Source organism: Thamnophis elegans, chromosome 2, assembly GCF_009769535.1.
Source record: "Thamnophis elegans isolate rThaEle1 chromosome 2, rThaEle1.pri, whole genome shotgun sequence".
Taxonomy (NCBI): domain Eukaryota; kingdom Metazoa; phylum Chordata; class Lepidosauria; order Squamata; family Colubridae; genus Thamnophis; species Thamnophis elegans.
Genome location: NC_045542.1, coordinates 48,858,645 through 48,880,372, shown reverse-complemented (window position 1 = coordinate 48,880,372; position 21,728 = coordinate 48,858,645). Strand labels below are relative to the sequence as shown.

Below are 21,728 nucleotides of genomic sequence, written 5' to 3'. Positions count from 1 at the left end.
CCCGTGGACACGGGAATGGTCAAAAGGCCTTGGAGTAAGACAGAAGGTGTCCTTGGTTCCCTGGCGCAAGACAGTTAGAAGCAATAACTCCCCTTTTAATGGATGAATAGCACATGAGAATTAATGGAGGAATCTGTTCCTATCAGATTCACAACCTACAGGAAGTCCTATTCATAAATTCAAGCTTAGAAAATCAAGAATGTGGCTTGCATGCTTGGAGAAAAATCATCAACTCTGTCCTCAGCTCTGTTCAGCATCATATCCCAACTTTGTTTTCGTGCATAATCAATATTTGAATTTTCAATAACTGGATATCATTTGTGTGTGATTCAGTTTATGAATGTCAGATTTCTCTCTTTAAAAAAAAAAGGCCTTGTATCTGAGAATACTTTATTTTGCAATGTTTTATTGATCATGTAAATAATCCCCATACAGGTAGTTTCACTTAGTGATCACAATTGGAACCAATACCTTGGTCATTAAGCAAAGAGGTTAAGTGACACTGACTGCTTACAGTATTTCAGCTTTTCTTTCCTGTGAATACCTAGTCCTGCCATAGAAGTATGGCCGTTCCACAAACTAACTTCCAAAGAACAAATCTTTTGAGTCTGTAATGCAATTGTCTATTTGTTGTTGTTAGTTGCAAAGTCGTGTCCGACCCATCGCAACCCCATGGACAACATTCTTCCAGGCGTACCTGTCCTCAACCATCCTCTGGAGTCCATTTAAGCTCATGCCTACTGCTTCGGTGACTCCATCCAGCCACCTCATTCTCTGTCATCCCCTTCTTCTTTTGCCCTCAATCTTTCCCAGCATTAAGCTCTTCTCCAGTAAGTCCTTCCTTCTTATTAGTGGCCAAAGTACTTTCATTTCATTTCATTTCATTTATTTCATTTGTATGCCGCCCTTTTCCCCGAGGGGGACTCAGGGCGGCTCACAAGTTGAGCAAGGGAAAGGGGATACAGACAGTTTGACACCAACACAAAACAATACATAATTTAAAAGCACAATCATACCATTCAAGATAGGGGCAACGGTTGTTTAGCCCCAGGCCTGTCGGAACAGCCAGGTTTTAAGGGCTTTGCGGAAGGCCTGGAGGGTGGTGAGGGTGCGAATCTCCACGGGGAGTTCGTTCCAGAGGGTCGGAGCAGCCACAGAGAAGGCCCTTGAGTTTCATCTTCAGGATCTGGCCTTCTAACGAGCAGTCAGGGTTGATCTCTTCTAAGACTGACTGCCTTGTAGTCCAAGGGACTCAGAGGAGTCTTCTCCAGCACCATAGATCAAAGGCCTCAATTCTTTGGCACTCAGCCTTTCTTATGGTCCAACTTTCACAGCCATACATTGCAACTGGGAAAGCCATAGCCTTAACTATGCACACTTTTGTTGACAGGGTGATAAAGTAGGACATAAAGTGAGATTTGGACATTGTGTGAAATCTACTGGGTCAGGCTGGACAGCCTCTTGGGGCCCCTTTACTTCTATATTAAAAAGCCACATAGGCAGAGTTGCAGCTTGCAAAAGAACAGGAAGCAAGTGCCTAACCGCAGAATTCAATAGTCTCACAAGACCACAAGGGCCAGCTAAAGTTTGCTTAGAGACACGTACTCAGTACCTATGACAAAAGGAGAAGTAAGACCCAATCTCCTTATAAGGTTTTCTCCTCAAGGTAAACAATAAGAAATGAGGTTAAGTGTTGGGTGTTACGCTGCCTTTGAGAATGTATAAGAACGCGTGCTTCGATAATAAAGGTTGTTCAGAATTTGCAATGTTAGCTATTTTGCTAACTTTCTGAACCTGGCTGCCAAATAAACTTTTCCTGTATCCTGAGAAGTCTAAAGCCTGTCATTTTCTGCAATAGTGATGTCTTTGCTTTTTAGTATGCTGTATACTGTCTAGATTTGCCATTGTATGTAGATTAATTAAGCTTATATCCAGAGAACTGGAAGGTGCTTGTCAAAGCAAAGTTTGAGATGACATTATAAATTGGCCTGTTCTGGATAGGATTATTCTATCTATGAAAGACGAAGTTCACAAACTAGAAGAGGTTCTCTTGGGGAAATGTTTTAAATTGCCACTCTGTTTAAATACAGGAAAGTTAGCTAGACCTGTGAGAGGCATTGGCCCTCCAAGTGCCAATATTTCCAGGCAAGACATTTATAGTATCTCTCTGTACAAAATGTAATAAAGGAAAATAAAAAGCATGTTTTTTTGTTTAAATTGAAGCAACAATACTATATGCTTTGTTATTGGATCCAGAAATTATTTCCTTTGCTTTATAGAAGAAGGAATCAGAAGAATTAAAATTAACAAAGAAAAAGGAATAAGCATAAGCATGGTTGACCAGATCTGTATCAACTGATCAAATATTTTTTAAACAATCGAATATATATAGTCTGATTCACAGCTTAGCATAATACTCTTACTGGCAACATGGAAGTTACTCATTTATTTTTCTATAATATTTAGGGAACTTCCTCATTAATAATCTTTTGGGACTATTTAATTATTGAAATGGCTGTCAGTCTCCTCAATTTAAAACAATCTTGGATGTTAGCTTTTAAAAAACTGAGTAACAGTACTACCTCAGAATTAATGTAAATATACTGCATATATTCTTCCCTTGTTACTCCTATCTATTAAATTCTGGTTCCCTTTTGTTTGACTTCTCCATTGTGCTCCATTAAAGATTATAAATCCTTTGGGGCAAGAGCCAATCATTTTGCATTTCTAGACTGCTAAAACAGAAATCAAGAGATTGTGCTCCAGGAAAGTTGTACATACCGGTACAATGAAGTGGAAATTGTGATCAGATTAGTAATATGAAAGTAAGGCATATCAGGTTATGCAGAAAACGATGTTACTGACAAGAACTGAACTGATAGTAATTAGCAGGAAAGATATATTGCAGTGTTACCATATCTCATTGAACAGATCGGCTCTGAGCAACAGTAATGAAAAGGATAAATTTCATGCACATCTGAAAAAATTATAAAGAGTTTAACACAAATAGAATAGAACAGAACAGATCAGAATAGGATAACAGAGTTGGAAAGGACCTTGAAGGTCTTCTACTCCAATCTTCTGCTTAGATAGGAAACCCTACACCACTTCAGACAACTCTAATCTCTTCTTAAAAAGTCCAGTGTTGGAGCATTCATAACTTCTGGAGGCAAGTTGTTCCACAATTTGCCAAAATTGTTCTAATTCTCAGGAAATTCCTCCTCAGTTCTAAGTTGCTTCTCTCCTTGATTAGTTTCCACCAATTGCTTCTTGTCCTATCCTCAGGTGCCCTCTTCTTTGTGGCAGCCCCTGAGACATTGGAACACTACTATCATGTCTCCCCTAGTCATTCTTTTAATTGAAATAGACATACCCAGTTCCTTCAGCCTTTCCTCATATGTTTTAGCCTACAGTCCCCTAATAATCTTTGTTGCTCTTCTCTGCACTTCTAGAGTCTCAGTGTCATGGTGGCCAAAACTGGATGCAGGACTTCAAGATCCCTCTCACTACTATTGAGCAAGGTAACACATATACTGTACCTGTGCATTTTTTTTTTTGCCTAAATGTAGAACTTTACTTAATTATTTTCCAGAAAAATTTCCCATGAGTTTTAGATACGGAATTCCAAATAATGAACAGTACTGGTAATATAGTCTAACTCATATTTTCTTAAGCGATAGGAATTATGCATGAGAGGAAGGAAAGGGAAGGAGGCAAGAAGAGAACTTATGTGGAAGATGTTGATGAACATTGCAACCTCATATAGGGGTTTGTGTGAGAAGTAAAAAAAAAAAAAGGAATTATAAGGTAGTAGCCCTCAAGTCAAGGTTAATTTTTAGGGACTTTATGCTTACATAAATTACATAGCAACAATGTGGATGTCATTTGCCATTATATTCTCCCAGGATATTAACTTCTGTAACCCTGGGATTTTGTAGGGTCTGTCATTCAGGTTCTATCTAGGTAGATCCTGTTTAGCTTTTTGAGATACTTCAGCTGCTGCAAACAGTCCCAGAATGTAATGTAATGGTCCTCTCAGATTATGTGATTTCTCACATACCCTATCAAAATAAATGCTAATGAAATATTAACAAAATAATGTAAGAAATCTTCATATTTGATGGCATTGTTGGTCTTTTGGCTTTATATTCAAGTTAGTAGGATCAATCCAAGGGTAAGAGGTTAAATATTAAAATTTGAGTCTCTTACTATACTTTTAAAAGTTTTGAGACAGAAGAGTTGAAAGTTGCAAGCTTAGTAAGTAACCTTTTAAGGAAGTAATTTTAAGGAAAGCTGTTTTGTCGCAGATTGATTACTCTTCCATTACAATTCTTCCAAGAAAGGATTAATTTCTTAAGGTTTCAGATATTGCTGAGATGGGCAGAAATCTATTATTGTATCATATTCAGGAGGAGAGATTTGTTTGTTTTGAGTTAAAGTTGTGGCATTATATAAATAATTTGTTATGTGCACTCACAACTTAGAAGGATTTGCTATAAATAAACAACATTTAATAATAAATGTGCGATATGAGTATATTTGAATTCTGTGCCTTTCTGGAAAAGGCACAGAAAAAGGTATTCAACATTATGAAGAAATTGGAATACATATAAAGGAGATTGACTTTGAATGTGTTTACATAAAATTCTCCAAGACTTTGTTGTTAGTTGCAAAGTCATGTCCGACCCATCGCAACCCCAAGCACAACGTTCCTCCTGGCCTTTCTGTACTCTACCATCTTCTGGAGTCCACTTAAGCTCACGCCTACTGCTTCAGTGACTCAAGACTTTAGCTCAGTGCAATCCAGTTAAATTGCCAGTATTCAGAATAATGAAAACTGTTTCACTCAAAAACACACCAAACAATTACAGAAATGTCAAGATTTGAATATGGCATCATTATCAATGGCTTTAAAAAGAATAAGAACTTTTAAAAACAACAGCTCCCTGAAATCACTCAAAGAAGGGCTATTATCTTAATGTTTTGTTTGTAGGCTTCTCAAGCCATCTGGTTGGCTGTGATGGAAAACATCTGGTAGGCCATCCTTAAACTTGATCTAATAAGACTCCTGTTCTAATATATTTGGTGTACTGATGCCAATGTTGACCGCTGATATGGCATAAGAGACTGTGTTGTTACTAGGATATTTAGACTAGAAGTTAAATCTATGTGATAGATGTTGAGCAAGGTCACAACACATTCTTTCTGCCTTGGTTCCAGATCAGTAATTCTTCAATTACACTAATTGCTAAACAGCAACCTATTACAGTCACACTTAAATTCCGAGGATGCATAGATCTTCATTTGGTTGTCTGTTTTTTGCTTTCTTGTCTTCTCTTTACTTTGTACATTGATCAAAGGATATGCTCTTTGAGGTGGTTTTTCTTTCTATTCCTGTTCAAAACTGCTACACTGTCTGCAAATGGTTGTAAGAAACCTCTAGCAACTACTGATGGGAACAGAACAACAACATTGACCTCACTTTGCCAATTATTTATTTGTAATCCATCTTCATTTTTTTTACAAATAACTCAAGGAGACAAATATACCTAATACTCCTTCTTCCTCTTATTTGTCCCACAACAACACTGTGAAGAGAGTGAGTGACTGGCCCAAGGTCACCCAGATGGCTTTTATGGCTAAGGCAGGATTTCAACTCACAATCACCTGGTTTCTAGCTTGGTGCCTTAACCACTAGACTAGACCAAAACTGATTCATTGAATCAGTCCCAAGAATCAATCTACAAGTATGCTACAATCAACTAAAGCAGGATAGTCAGCTCTCACCACTGGTGAAGTCAGGCCTCTGGGATCACTCTTAGTCCAATGCTGTGAAGATAGCTACAGATGACAAAAAATAAGTATAAAAAGTGGAAAGGGGGGGACATATCTAAGGCAGAATATCAGCAAATAGCCCGAGCATGTAAAGATGAAGTGAGGAAAGCTAAGGCTCACAATGAAGAAAGGCTTGCCACAAAAGTAAAAAATAGCAAAAAAAGCTTCTTCCAACATATTAAAAACAAGAAAAAAGTTAAGGAAACAATTGGTTCATTGATGGGAGAAAGTGGCAAGAAGGTGACAACCAACAGGGAGAAAGCAGAACTATTTAACTCATTTTTTGCATCTGTCTTTACATAAAGAGCTAAAACAATCCAACCTATCAAAAACAGCACCACAAAAATCAGATTAGGAACACAAGTTGAAACAGGGAAGAAAATGGTTAGTGAGCACCTGCCTACCGTAGATGAGTTCAAATCACCAGGACCATATGGATTACACCCCAGGGTTCATAAGGAACTGGCAGACGAGACCTCAGAACCACTGAACTATATCTTTCAGAGATCCTGGAGCACTGGGGAACTGCCAGAAGACTGGAAAAGAGCTGATGTGGTTCCCATCGTCAAAAAAGGGGAAAAAATAGATCCAGGAACTACAGACCTATCAGCCTGACATCAATACCAGGAAAGATTCTGGAAAAGACAATCAAGCAACGAATTAGTGAACACTTAGAAGTAAACAAAGTAATAGCCAAAAGCCAACATGGGTTTGTCAAAAACAGATCATCCCAGATTAATCTTGTTGCATTCTTTGATAAAGTGACAAAATTAGTGGACAAGAGGAATGCAGTCGATGTAGTTTACTTGAACTTCAGTAAAGCATTTGATAAGATAGACCATAACCTACTACTAGATAAAGTAGAAGAATGTGGGTTAGACAGTATCACCACCAGATGGATTCTTAACTGGCTGACCAACCGTACTCAACGTGTAGTCCTTAATCGAACTGCATCTACATGGAGGGAAGTATGCAGTAGAGTACCCCAATGCTCTGTTTTCGGCCCAGTACTCTTCAACATCTTCATCAATGATTTGGATGAGGGAATAAATCAAATTTGCAGATGACACCAAGCTGGCAGGAATAGCTAACACTCCAGAAGATAGGCTTAAGATACAGAAAGATCTTGACAAACTTGAACATTGGGCACTATCTAATAAAATGAAATTCAGTGGTGAAAAGAGTAAGGTTCTACATTTAGGCAAGAAAAACGAAATGCACAGGTACAGTATAGGTGGTACCTTGCTCAATAGTAGTAACTGTGAGAGGGATCTTGGAGTCCTAGTGGACAACCATTTAAATATGAGCCAGCAGTGTGCAGCAGCTGTCAAAAAAGCCAACACAGTTCTAGGCTGCATAAACAGAGGGATAGAATCAAGATCATGTGAAATGTTAATACCACTTTATAATGCCTTGGTACGGCCACACTTGGAATACTGCATTCAGTTTTGATCGCCACGATGTAGAAAAGATGTGGAGAGACTAGAAAGAGTGCAGAGAAGAGCAACAAAGATGATTAGGGGACTGGAGACTAAAAGATATGAAGAATGGTTGCAGGAACTGGGTATGTCTAGTTTACTGAAAAGAAGGACTAGGGGAGACATGATAGCAGTGTTCCAATATCTCAGGGGTTGCCACAAAGAAGAGGGAGTCGAACTATTCTCCAAGGCACCTGAGGGTAGAACAAGAAGCAATGGGTGGAAACTAATCAAGGAGAGAAGCAACTTAGAACTGAGGAGAAATTTTCTGACAGTTAGAACAATTAATCAGTGGAACAGCTTGCCTCCCTAAGTTGTGAATGCCCCAACACTGGAAGTCTTTAAGGTGATGTTGGATAGCCATTTGTCTGAAACGGAATAGGGTTTCCTGCCTAGGCAGAGGGTTGGGCTAGAAGACCTCCAAGGTCCCTTCCAACTCTGGTATTGTATTGTATTGTATTGTATTGTATTGATACTGGTGTTTCCATATTGAGCAGAAGATTTTAAATACTCTAGGCACATCTAGGTGACCTTCCAGCTGTTTGAATATTGTTTATGTGATCTTCCAGCTGTTTGAATATTGTTGCAGGCTGAACTGCCTTCCTTCATAGCCTTCTTTATGGCAACCCAATGAGCCTTAAAAGAAAAAAAATGAGTGAATGGAAATTGAAAGAACCCAGAATAGCAATTAGTAGTGGTCAATGGTATATAGATAAAATGAGGGAGGATGCAGTTGAGTTTCCTATCTTCCATCATCCTATGTTGAGGGCCATACATCAGAAATGTACAGGCCAGACTCAAATACAAAAACTTTTTCTACATCTTTTCCTTCTTCATCTGTACAGTTCAATGTGTCTGTCTGTCTGTCTGACTGTCCGTCCGTTCGTCCGTCCGTCCGTCTGTGTGTTCAAGTCAATTTTCACTCCTGGAAACTTCCTGGACCAGTCCCTGCAATTTCCTTGACAATATTTCAGAAGTGGTTTGCCATTCCTTCTTGCCTCTGAAACAGACAACACCCAGCAGTAGCTGTAAATAGTAAAACCTGTTATGTTGGATAATATTGGAGTAACATTCATTACGTTGGATAATAATCATAGGGGCATTTTTTTGTCAGTTTGGGCTGATATGGGCATTATTCTCTAGTTAATCTCATATCCCATCATGTTGTTTTTATCCCAAAGAGCTGGATGTAGAGGCATTGTGCCAATGCCTTATCACAATTGTGTAAAACAGCTAGGCTGCTTCTCTGGCCAAACTGTACTTTAATTCTGTGGCTTTTACTATTTTAGCCCAAGGGTAAAATAATGAAAGTTAACTGAAAGGACATTTTGATGGGCAGATGCTGCACTTAACATTTTGGGAGCCTGAAGTCCATTGTGGGCAAGAAAGAAGGCATGATGGGGGGAAATAGAGTTTTTTTCTTAGTTTTGGGAGGAAATATTGGCAGTTTCTTACTTTTTAAATGCTATGAAGGACTGTAGCAGCATTTCCAGTATGTTTTTAATAAGTGCTGCAAAGTGTTATTTTGCAGCAATTCTTGTGCTGCCAGCTGCAATACAGGTAGTCCTTGATTTACAAGCCCAACATTTCTGTTGCTAAGCAAGGCAGTTGTTAAGCGAGTTGTACTTCGTTTTATTATCTTTTTGCCAACAATTCTTAAGTGAATCCTGCAATTGCTAAGTGAGACTCTTGAAAATGTGCAGAGAAGAGCAACAAAGATGATAAAGGGTCTGGAGGCTAAATCCTATGATGAAGGTTTGAGGGAGCTAGGCAGGTCTAGCCTATTGAAGAGAAGGATGGAGAGGGACATGATAACTGTCTTCCAGTACTTGAGGGGCTGTCACAGAGAGGAGGAGATTGACTTATTCTCCAAAGCACCCCAGGGAAGGACAAGGAGTTAGTGAGTGGAAGCTGGTTAAAGAGAGATCCAACCTAGAAATAAGGAGAAATTTTCTGACAGTAAGACCAATTAATGGAATAGTTTGCCTCCAGGAGTTGCAGGTGTCCCATCACTGGTGGTTTTCAAAAACCGTCTGGACAACCATTTCACCAGGATAGTAGGTTTGAGGTTAGGTTTGAAGAGACATTAACTGTGGTGCCACATCAGCTGATTAGCTCTTAGATTTCAGTGGCAAATGAGGCCTGAATTGGGATTTAAAGCACCTGCCCTGCATGACCGAAAAGGGAAGGCCCCCTGGGGAGAAAAATCTAGCTCTCTGGCCAACAGGTCAGAAGTGTCACATCATGACCAAGAATTATAATGTTGTCATGGGAGTCATGTTTTAAGTTATTCTGCTGAGCCTTCACACAGCTTAGGGTACGGAGGAGGAAAGGCATGTCAAATGTAACATGTTGAAGGCTGGGCTCTTGTGTTCATGGGTAAACATCATGTTTGAATTCCCTGAAATCTTTGCTCTAGGAGAAAAAAATATATCTGCCACTGTTTGGGATCTCCCTCTGAATCAGATGGAAGCATAGTACATGATAAATGCCATCAAATATTATGCTTTTAAATGCTGTTATCTGATAGTATTTTACCTTATAAACAGGGGTGGGCTGCTACGGGTTCAACCGGGTTTGGGAGAACCCGTAGCTAACATTATGGACAGTTCGGAGAACCTCCAAATCCCACACCTGCCTGGCCCCTCCCACCTACCCCCTCCCAGGAGTCTCCACATGGACCAGTTTGGATGCAAGGTAAATGCAGGGCCTACACGGAGGCTCGGGGAGAAGGAAAAACAGGCCTCCGGATTCCGGGGGAGGCAGTTTTCGCCCTACCAGAAGCTCAAGGAAAGCCTCCGGAGCCAGGGGAAGGGGAAAACACTCACACACACACACCCGCCATGGTGCAGGAGGCCAACTAGGCCATGTCCACCATCGCCACGCACATCCAGCAACTGGGCAGAGAACCCGTTGCTGAAATTTTTGAAGCCCATCCCTACTTATAAAGGATACTTAATATTGCCTATTTGTTTTGGTACTCTGGTGGTATGAATTGTGATTTTGAAACGCATAAAACCAGTATAAAAAGGAGGGAGGGGAAGAATTATACTCATGTGGAGTATGCCAGTTGAGGAAGATTAATCCAAGCCCACCTTCCCCAGTTAGCACTATACTAGAGGTGGTTTTGTAGTGGTTCGGACCGGTTCGGCTGAGTAGGTAGTAACTCGGCCGCCCCCGCCCCCGTACTGGTCCTATTGTTGGGGCCGCCATCTTGATTTTTGGTTCTGCGCATGCGCAGAACAATCTCCATTGCAGAAATTTAATTTTTTTCTCCTTTTCTAACATTCTGCGCATGCACAAAGTTTTGGAGTGTAAATGCACACGTGCATGGAGCACATGTGTGCAAAAAAAAATTCTGCACTGAACCACTAGTAATGCTGGTGGCAACCCACCCCTGCACTATACTAATAATTTGGGAATTGCAACTCTGAAAATTCCTAGCCAGCCTAGATGGTAGAAGAAGAATGCTAACAACTGAATCCCAACCCATCTGGAGAGCACCAGAGTGGGAAATCCTGACTGAGGGAGTCTGCAAATAAAGTAAATACCAGTAAGTATATTGCAACTCAAGATCATAGCAATGTGTATCTATAGCAAAATAATAATTACTACTGAATTTGTGGCTGTCATATTGGATGGATGAGAAGAAATAATTGGCTGGGTTGCATGTAGCATGTTTTTACCTTGGATCTGGAATGAGCACTATACGGAAGCATCATGCATCTCTTGCCTTCTCTCCATCTATGTATCCATCTGACTACATAACTTCCTAGCTACCTTTCCAACGCTTCATCACAAAGCTCAGGGAACCAGTCCTTGTTCATTGCATATCCTTATAATAAACTTATGATATAGTTAGATATTATGTTAAGTAACTCCAATTAATCTAGTAAACGTTCATAGGGATCTGACAATTGAATACAATTGTAGTAAATTTCTGCATTAGAGATGTATAGATGATTTGCTTTTATCAGAGGTGTATCAACACAGTACTCTACTTATTGCACCACTGAGGAATGCAGGATCAAATGTGGGGTGCATTTTTCTTTTCCTTGACAGGTTTCTGCAAAGACTGAACTATCAGTTTGTTTTTGCATATTTATTTCATATCAATTGAATTTGATAGGTTTGAACTCCTTGCCCTGTACCTGCTGGGCTTTCTTTTTATCTTTGAGGACTACCTCTTGCTGGGTTCTGATCATCAGATCAATTTTATTCCAGGAGTATCTGGGCTACTGAGAATGTTTGGGGCCAATCCAACAGCACTACCAGATTCAGGAGGCCTGAGAGAGGCTCCAATGCCATTTTGAGCTTCTCCCTCTGGTCCCGTTCTTTGACTTTAGGTAGTGGCACTATCTTTTATTTATCCAAAAAGCATTAAGGCAGACAGGGTGATGATAAAGAGAAGATGCTTACTTTTTTCCAAGATGCTGAACAAAAGGGGTCTCATGACATTCAATTATTATTTTCAACTGGACATACTAAAGAATAGCCTTCCATTCACAATGACAGTGGCAGTCTAAACAGCCCCTAATTTCTGCTGTTGCATTCTTGAACCTTGAGAAAATGGAGATGTTGGGCAGACATTCTCCTGGTTCTGCAGCTGAACATTTTATGTGGAAGCCTAATAAGTTCTGTAATCATTTAATAAAGGTAGCTGAATGCTTCCTCCAGAGATGTAAAATGTTAGGGAAAGCCATTCACTGGGATCTCCTTTCACTGAGCTAGCAGGCAAGCTATGCTCTCTTTTATTTGTCCAGTGACATTTAAGTAAATTGCCTTGCTGGATCAAAGGTCCATCAGCTCAACTGTCCATTTCCAGATGTGGTCATCCAGAAGCCCCGAGAGGCTCCTAAATGAGGTAGGCTGGAAACATAATATTTTATAGCATGTGTTTATTTGTGGTGGTGATGACATTACCACAAAAGCCTTATAGTTCCTTGAAGACTATTAATTGTGGCATAATATTTTATGGATGAGACTTCTCTTATTTGGTTTCATTTGAAGAAAGTGTTATTTCATGAAAGGTTCTGTCGTGATAAATTTTAAATCACAGAATTATAGATTTGGAAGAGGCCATTTAGCCATCAAGTCCAGTCCTTTGCTCAGTGTAGGAATCCAAATTACAACAATACTCACTGGTGGCTGTTAATTTATATAATCCATCCAATCAAGGGGATCCCAGCATCTTTTGGGTGGTAGTTCCACTCTTGAATTTACCATTAGTGATTTTTCTCCTTGGTGTTTGAACAGGATTTACCGTATCTTCCTGGAGCTTAGATCTATTATTTTGTGTCCTGCACTCTGGAACAATATACCACGTTTTCTTCCATGCGACAGATATTTAAATGTGTTATCATATCCCCTCTCATCTTTTCTACTCTATGTCTTGTTTCCTCACAGCTCTTCAGAAGGCAGTTTCCATTTCCTGATCATTCAGTTCTTCTTTCAACCTGATCTAATTTGTTTGAATCCCTCTTGAATGGCAGTATTTTGAACTGGATAGTAGGTAACTATGGAAGTTCCCTGGTTGGAGAAGGACTCTGGAAGCCATTAGGGGAACATCAGAGGTAGAAGAAACATGAGTTCAGCCCTGAGAAGCCGGAGAGTATTATAGAGATGCAGATTTGCCCCCTGACTCCCTAGGGTACAAGAGGAAGAGAAGGAGAATGTACCCTATTTTTTGGACTATAAGATGCACTAGAGTATAAGGCGCACCATGATTTTGAAGAGGTAAATTTTTTAAAAAAGTTTTTGCACTACAGGCCTCCAAACCCTCTGCATGCCTCGTTTTTCTGCAAAAAAAAAAGACATGCAGAGCTTTGGGAAGCTCTCAGAGTGCTCCTGTGGGCTAGGAGGCCAAAACGAGCATAAAATGGCCCTTTTTTGCTCATTTTTGCCCTGCCCAGCCCCCAGGAGCACTTTGTAAGCCTCCCAAACCCTCTGCACATCCATTTTTGCAAAGGGGGTGGGGTTTCGGTAGGCCAAAAATGCTGTATTGAGTGTATAAGAGCACCCAGATTTTCAGCCTCTTTTTTGAAGGAAAATGGTGCGTCTTATATGCCGACAAATATGGTATCTGCCAGTGGTGGGTTCTGGATCCAGTTGCAACCGGTACGCTGCAACGGGGCCCAGCTTCCACCATGTGCATGCACTTAGCACGCTGCCTGTGATGCTCCAGCTGCTTGGCAGAGTGTTGCGCAGGCGCCGTATGCTCTGTGCTCGTGCGGCAAAGCCGCAAATCAGCTCAAATATAGGTAAGGAGGGTGGGCAGGTGGGTGGGCCCTCCAGAGCACCGTACCAGAACGGTACTTGGTGCTCCCAGCAGGCACTGGTACGCCCATACCGAGATGTACCGGTTGTATCCCACCACTGGTATCTGCCTTTTTTTTGTGGCCATGTATCAATGCTCAGTCATATTCTACCTGAACTAAATTATTTGTTTTTAATGTGTCACAAGTATTTTTTTCTTTTTGTCCATAGCCAATTGGATATTATTTTTGAGGATCCATTTTAAATATTATAGGTAGCAATTGTCTATCAATCTCTTTCCTCGATATTAAATCTCAGAAAATATAATATGGATTTCTAAAAGTTATTGGAGCTATTGACTATCACCCAAATTTCTCAATCAGCGACTCTTATGTAAGTTGTCTAAAACAAAAACAAAAACCCTACTGAGTTCAATGTACAGAGTTAAGCACACACCGCATCATTATTCTGAGGTATTTCTGTTACTGTCAATGTGCCATTTCACCCGACAAATAGAAATTCCAGTAATTTAGGAATTTTAAAAATTATTTATTGAGCTTAAAGTATAACAAATAAATAACATTCTGTACAAGGGAAAAATTATAAAACTGTAAGATATTTTAGCAGGTTTTCTTTAGTAAACCAAAGATCAAGATTTCATAAAATTAGGAACCAAACCCATGAAATCCTTAAACTTTTACATTCCATTGAACTCAGTTGGTTAGGCAAGGAGAACATTGCAGTTTATAAACAACCGAAGAAGGAAAATTTGCCCTAATGCCCAAAAGATGACTCTGCAGAAATATATGAAGGAGAGAAAGATATCTGGAAGTGCAGCCACAGAAAAGGTGCTGTACTATTGCAGTCAACCAATCTATCTCCCGAGACATCAAAAAGAAAAATTTCCAAAGCCTACCATAATTTCTGGACAGGGTCATAAGAGGCAGTCCATTTCTTCAGTTTTAAAAAGCTTTGTTGTGTTTCTTTCCCACCTTTTCCTTGCTATTTCTTTTCTAGAAACAAATAAGCGACAGATTGTGTTTAAAAATCTCCTGAAACCGAGGGAAGGAGAGCTTAAGGGCCCAATGACAATAGCTCACAGAAATGAGTTGTGTTCTGCTTTGAAGAACATGGCTGGCTGCTATCACCCAATTAGCAGTTGCTGGCCAGTGACATCTTGTCCATTTTCTCTCCCCTACTGTGTTGGGGTGCCGGCTTCATGCCAAAGAAACTCTAAAAGGGCATCACGCTGTCTGGTTTGGTGCACTCACAAAACTTTCCAGCAAGTTGATATCTGCTTTGGGAACCACTTTGGTGAAGAATTCAGCAATAAATCTAAGGAATGTAACAACAAAACAGTAACAACAACATCTGTGTCTTCATTCCTCACTTGGAAAAGCTATCCCATTGTTTAAAAAATAAAACAAAACGTGACACTCTACACTTATTCAAATTTAAAAGAGATGCATGAACTCTGTGGCATCTTTCATGCCAATCCAATAAATATAAGTTTATATTTATTAATATTTTCCTCAGAAAACTTCAGGTGATTAGTCTTTCTATACCTCTGTGGGCCAAGTTAGGAAGAGAGATGTTGAGCAAGGACCTCTAGTTTCATAGCTCATTAGGGATTTGAATGATGGAATTCTAACTTGACTATGGAACTCTACCACTTAATTTCCCATACTATGCAGTTGAAATGTTGACAATTTGGGTCCTGTCCATTCGTGCCTGGCAATATGTCATTACCTTATGTCCTGCAATGTGGATGACAGCTGGTTTTATAAGAGAGAGGGGTGGGTTGGAAAGAGGGAGGGAGAGAGAAAGAAAGAGTGATCTCTCTCTCTACACACACACACACACACACACACACACACATACACACTTTACTGTTTATATTGAAAAGCAGATCATAAATATTGTACATTTTAACAATCCCCTTATATGTTTCTACATGAAAGAACCTTTGTTATAATGGATCGGAAAAAGACACTGTTCTTTATATCAACTTGAAAGTTTTAACTTAATACATAAACTGGCTTGAAATAGGAATAAGTAAGTGCCCATGTTGGAAAAGTCTGGGGCAGTTTGCAACAAAGTTGGATGCCTTCATTTATGTCATTTAGGCTACTAACCTGAAAGAAAATCAGGTTGAATATTGGGATGACAGAACAAGAGCTGCACCGGGGAGCCTGGCAATTAATCATGGATTGTTAGCAGGAGTTTCTTCACCTTGTGGAGGTTGGATGGTGAGTCTTGGCAGCTGGCCCAGTCTTCTCCCCTGAATGGCAGCTCCAGGCCTCTGGGCTGGCCGGAGCTGACACTCTACCCACCAGATCTAGTTTTTCAGTCTCAAGATCATCTCCAGACAGTGCCCACTGAAGAGCAGACAAACCTGTCAATTGTGAAGAGCACGAAAGCTCAATGCACTTTGTCTCTTTTTATCCCCAAAAATGTTGAATAGCTCAGCTTCCCTACTCCTTCCAGTGATGTCACTATATTACCAGCCATGCATATTGTGTACATCTGCAATTCTTATGCCGTGTCAACACGAAGCAAAATCCGAACCTGAAATATCTTTTAGCAAAGTGAACTTGCATATCCACTTCTCCACCATTGGAGAGTTTCAAATCCGGACTCAAACAAATGTCTCATCCTCCAACCTTTCACAGTAACAATGGAAGAAATGTCCATCTGGGTTCAGTTCCAAATGGGGAAAAAGATACTGGAAACATGGAGGCTGTTTGGAAAGATGGTTTAAAGGTGGACAGGATCACATGACTTGAGCTCCTGAGCAGAAAAGGGGAGAGATGGTGAGAGAGCCTGAGTTTTATCACCTCTGTTGGGCCCCACCTCTCTGTCTCCTATTCTTGTGTAAGAAATGTATCCCATTGGCTGTCAGACTCCCAGGGGGAGGGTGTCTTAGCAAACTTTGTAGGCTGTCTGTCTCCCAGGCTTGGTTGACTTGCTGTGGAATGATGTAATCTTCCCAGGTGCCCTGTGGTGAGATGGGTAAAGGGCGAATACTATCATGCCTTAATCCCATCACCCTGGACCTGAAGGGGGAGATCTTTGTTATGTAGAATAGACTGGCTCAGGCCTTAATGGCCCATTCACAAAGGTGGGGGCTATTAAGAGTGAGTCTTTTTCCTGCCTAAAAACATGTTTCGCTGGTGTTAATGGCCCATTGACAAAGGTGGTGGTGGGATGAGTTTCTGCCTCCCTTTTAGGGGGAAATATTCTGCTCTTTTAATATTTCCTAAAATATTTCATTTTCTAGCAGAGAGGTGGGTGCTAACTTCCTACAATGACAGACATTAAGTCCCCCCCCCATCTCTGTTTTCAACATGCATTCCACTACCACCTCTGTCCACAATAAATTCAGAAATTAAATTAGATGTATGAGATGCATCTCCTCCGTAAGGCTTCTTCTTATAGAGCAGTGTTGTCCAGCATTTTTGTTGTCGCATGCTGAAAGCACCTGCATGTGCGCAACAGCTCTCACACATGTGCCCACACACATAATGCAACGCATGTGCGACCCCATGTGCCCCGTCCCCTGTGCATATATGCATGACCACTTGTGCTCCCCGTGCATGCACATGCCCCCATGCATGCACATGTGCCCCTGTACATGCACATGCGAACCCCCCGCTCCCTATTTTGGGTCTAGCAGGCCTCCCTGCAGCCTCCTGGGATCAGAAACAGGGCGCAAGATGGTGTGCTGCTTACCCCCTTGCTCCCCCCTGCTCATGCATGCACATGTAATCCCCCGCATGCACGTGCATCTTGCACATGGGCCCTGCCTTCCATGCATCTGCAGCCTAGACCCGAAAATCAGCTGGCTGGTGGGAGGCACACACGCATGCACAATGGAACTGAGCTGGGACGATGGCTCGCATGCCCATAGAGAGGGCTCTGTGTGCCACCTGTGGCACGCATGCCATAGGTTCGCCATCCCTGATATAGAGTTCCAGTGACCTGGAAGAAATGTTCATAATGGCAATCTGAGTGTGACAGAAAATCTCTTTCTCTTCCAGGTCTTTACATGGCGGTTTGTGAATTAAATCTACACTGACATGGCCACGAAAGCAGAGATATTTTGAGAGGGTTTGGAATTTGACTTTTTTTTTTTTTGCCACTTGATCTCTTAGAGCTGGATTCAAATTCTTTTATCAGCATGTTTGCACCATACAGATAGTTCTCAACCAGGAGTGGGTTCCTGCCAGTTCTAACCTCTTCTATAGAAGAGGTTCCACAAATCTACAATGCCGTTTAGAACCAGTTCCAGCTCCCTCCCCCCACCTGTCAGCACATCATCAAGATGAAGAGCGAGAGGAGAAATTCTGGGAGTTGAAGTCCACAAGTCTTAAAGCTGTCAAGTTTGAACACCCCTGGGGTTTTTTTTTCTAAAGGGTCAGGGGTGCAAGGGTCTTGTAACTTGACAGCTTTAAGACTTGCGTGCATCAAATGCCAGAGTTTCTGAGCCAACATTTTGGTTGCCAAGCAAGAGCGTTGTTAAATGAGTTTCACCACATTTTACAAGTTGGCCACGTCCACCCGGTCACATGACTGCCAAGCCACACCCACCCAGTCACATGGCCAGCAAGCCACTCCCACAAAGCAAGCCACACCTACAGAAGAGGTTCTAAAAATTTTTGAAACCCACCACTGTTCTCAACTCACAACCACAGTTGGGACCAGCATTTCTATTGCTAAGCAAGGAAGTTGTTAACTGAGTCGCACCCAATTTGACCACCTTTTTTTCTCATGGTTGTCAAGTAGTTGTTAAGAGAATCTTGCAATTGTTAAGCAAATCCAGCATCCTCTGTTTACTTTGTCAGAAGCCAACTGGGAAACTTGCAAATGACAATCACAAATATGAAACTGGAAACTGGAGCTATCATAGCTACATGCTGGTTGCTAAGTGCCTGAATTTCAGTCAAGTGACCGTGGGAATCATAGGTGGTATTTAGCCAGTTCTGGCGAACCAGTAGTGGAAATTTTGAGTAGTTCGGAGAAGCAGCAAATACTACCTCTGACTGGCCCCGCCCCCATCTGTTCTCTGCCTCCCGAGTCCCAACTAATTGGCTGGGTCTTCTTCTGTTGCCCTGCACAGGAGAACGGAGCTGGAAAACAGGTTGGTGGGGTGGAGTGGAAATGGAGATTTTACAGTATCCTTGCCCTGGAGTGGGGTGGAAATGAAGATTTTGCAGAAGATTCTGCCCCTGCCCACCAAGCCATGCCACGCCGACAGAATCGGTAGTAAAAATTTTTGAATCCCACTGCTGGTGGGAATGCTGCAACAGTTGTGTGAGGACCAGTCACTTTTTTTCAATACCAGTAAACTTGCATTGTGGTTTAGCTATAATAAGTATGTGATCTAGGTAATCTATGTTTTCGTTTTCTTTCAGCTTAATTTAAAATGGGATTTCAACGGTGAGCAGAATCTAAAATCCAATTTAAACACCCACAAAGGATCAGATCCATATTAATAATTAATAGAAAGCCCCTTACAGAATATTTCAAAAGGGATTTCGGTGCCAAGCTGAAAGACTTCAAAAACTGAAGTGATGTTTCATTCCAGATTTATAATATTCAGGAACTGTGGGGGGCTACTAATGTGGTGGCGGGGGGTGAGCAGCATCACCTTTCTCTAGTTCCGCCCTGTTGAAAGAAATGTCCTTCTGGGTTCAGCTCCGAGTGGGGAAGAACACACTGGAGACATGGGGGCTGCTTGGAAAGATGGTTTATTGTTGGACAGGGCCACATGGCTTGAGCCCTGAACAGAAAAGGTGATCACATGCTTCAATGTTGGCTGAAGGAGGGGCTTGCTAGGCTTTTTATACCCTGTTTAGTCCCACCTCTCTGTTTCCTGTTCCTGTGTAAGAGATGTATTCTGATTGGTTGCCAGACTCCCATGGTGCCATGCAGGGAGCTACTCTCTAGGCTGTTTTGAATCCAGGTATAGTTGAGTTTTCAGATGCCATGTGGAGAGTTGATAATATCCCTTCCCCCTGCAGCTGCAGTGGGGAAGTCTTTATTATGTAAAGTGGGCTAGCCTGGCCTTCTCAATGGCCTGTTGACAAAGTGTGGATGGGCAGGAAGCTACAAGCAACTATTCTGTCTTTTAAAGCATGTTTCTTTCTTTTCACATCCAGAGAAATATTCTGCCTTTTCAATATTTCCTAGGATATTTCATTTTTCTGGGAGAGGGCTGGATGATAACTTCCCACAGCCCCTTGAAAACAGCATATTGCTTGGCCCACCTTAAGAACTGAGAGCTGCTAAGGCAGAAACACTCTTATTGTCATATCGTAACATAGATAGAGTGGGCTGCTGAGCAAAATAGGACTTGGCTTTTAGCAATACTAGAGTATTCAATGCAGAATCGTATGTAGGGACCAGCAGCTGTATACACTTACCGTGCATACCACAGCTGCATAGAGGCTGTCGTTTGCATGATGCACTAACCCATGATTTAACTATAATTGATCTACAAAACAAACTAGGGCAGGGGTGTCAAACTTGATTTCACTGAGGGCTGCATCAGGGTTGTATTTGACCTCAGGGGGCCAGAGTGGGTTTGGCTGGGATGGGTGTGGCCAATCAGGATTGCCTGTGGCAGCCTGAGTGCTCTGCTCCATTTTCACTGGCAGAGGGTTGCAGGAGGCTGTGGCAGCCGAAAATGGAGCTTGGGAGCCCATTTTCTCTGGCAGAAACACCACACCCTGGAAACAGTCTTTGGCTGTTTCCAGGGTGAGACTACAGGCCAGATCTAAATACCCCGCAGGCCGGATCTGCCCCCCAGGCCTTGAGTTTGACACTCCTCAAGTAGGGTTTTACCCAAATTACAACTGGTTTCCTCAGCTCAACCTTTCTGTATTCAAAACACACTGACCAGAAACTAACAAGAAGTTCTCACGAATTGCTAGATTAAAGCTTGATTCATATTCACTATATAGCCATGATTTAAATTCTTGGAGAAACACAGCTGTACCATGTACCACACTTGCTGATTTCCAACAGCTACAATCCCTTCATACTTCCTTGTAGAGCTAAACTTCTGTAGGGAACATTGAACTGTGGCAGCTTCCCTCTGTCATCATGTTGCAACCAGAGTCGGCCTGATCCGGACCACAATACGTATGTGCAAAAAAATGCTTGAAAATTGAAAACAAAACCAGGAGCCGCACGTTCCCTCTGCAGTGCTAACACTGGAGGGACCCATCAATACTTGAGCTCCATCTGCTGTGTGGCAAGAATGCCTGCACCATCTCAAAAGCTCTCCAATGTTAGAGGCATCCTTCCCTCTTTTGTGAATATAATATTCATGTTTTTCTTTGTATTTGTACTCAAGAGGCCAAACATTCAAGGTGACAGAACCAATACAGCCAAAGTACTTTCTGACCCTGCAAAAAAAAAAAACACGGGCTTTTTCAATGATGGATGCAAAGGAAACATGATTCCTAATACCAGGGGTCAGCAACCTTACACACTCAAAGATCCACAAAGGTCCTAACTGGAAGCGGCCCCTCCCCCAGGTTCAATTCTGGAGCTGACCAAAAATCCAGTTCCCTCACCATAGACTCTCCTCCTAGCATGGCGTCCTTTTTCCTCTACCTGTCCTGACCGAAAGTCCTATTAATCGTGGAGCCCATCGACGACAGAGAACCGCAGCAGAGGGATGAAAAAGCCACATGCGGCTCCAGAATCGCAGGTTGCTGACCCCTGCCTTAGACCCCTTTCTATTCCTCAGTTATCAACAGATCCTACAGCAGTGTTTCTTAATCCTGGCAACTAAATGTCTGGACTTCAACTCCAGAATTAAAATAGAGACATCTCAAAGTTGCCAGGATTGGAAAATATTGTCTTACAGGATATTTCTACCTCTGGACACTGGATCATTGCTCAAAGCAGCCATACTTTGAACAAAACACTATGCCAAGGATCATTAAACTTCACCAACATGAGCTTTCACTCCAGGTTTAATTGGCAGCGCCTGCCAGATTCATCTGTGAGGAAGGTCACACAGGTGGCCCATAGCATGGCAAAGGTTTTTAGCATTGTGATAGCTGTGGACTACACCATTCATGCATACCATGACTGAGGAGCACAGCTCAGGAATTAGCAGTACCCACCACCCTATTTTTTCAGGAC

The 21,728-nt window shown here is 41.6% G+C and overlaps 1 long non-coding RNA gene across 1 annotated transcript; it reads left to right on the top strand.

Annotated features, from left to right (window-relative positions):
• Positions 1–12,109: 12,109 nt before the first annotated feature.
• On the top strand, positions 12,110–17,818 carry LOC116504332. The gene is made up of 4 exons (XR_004254796.1): positions 12,110–12,177; positions 12,720–12,825; positions 15,695–15,817; positions 17,609–17,818. It is a non-coding gene; the product is annotated as an uncharacterized LOC116504332 (long non-coding RNA).
• Positions 17,819–21,728: the final 3,910 nt, after the last annotated feature.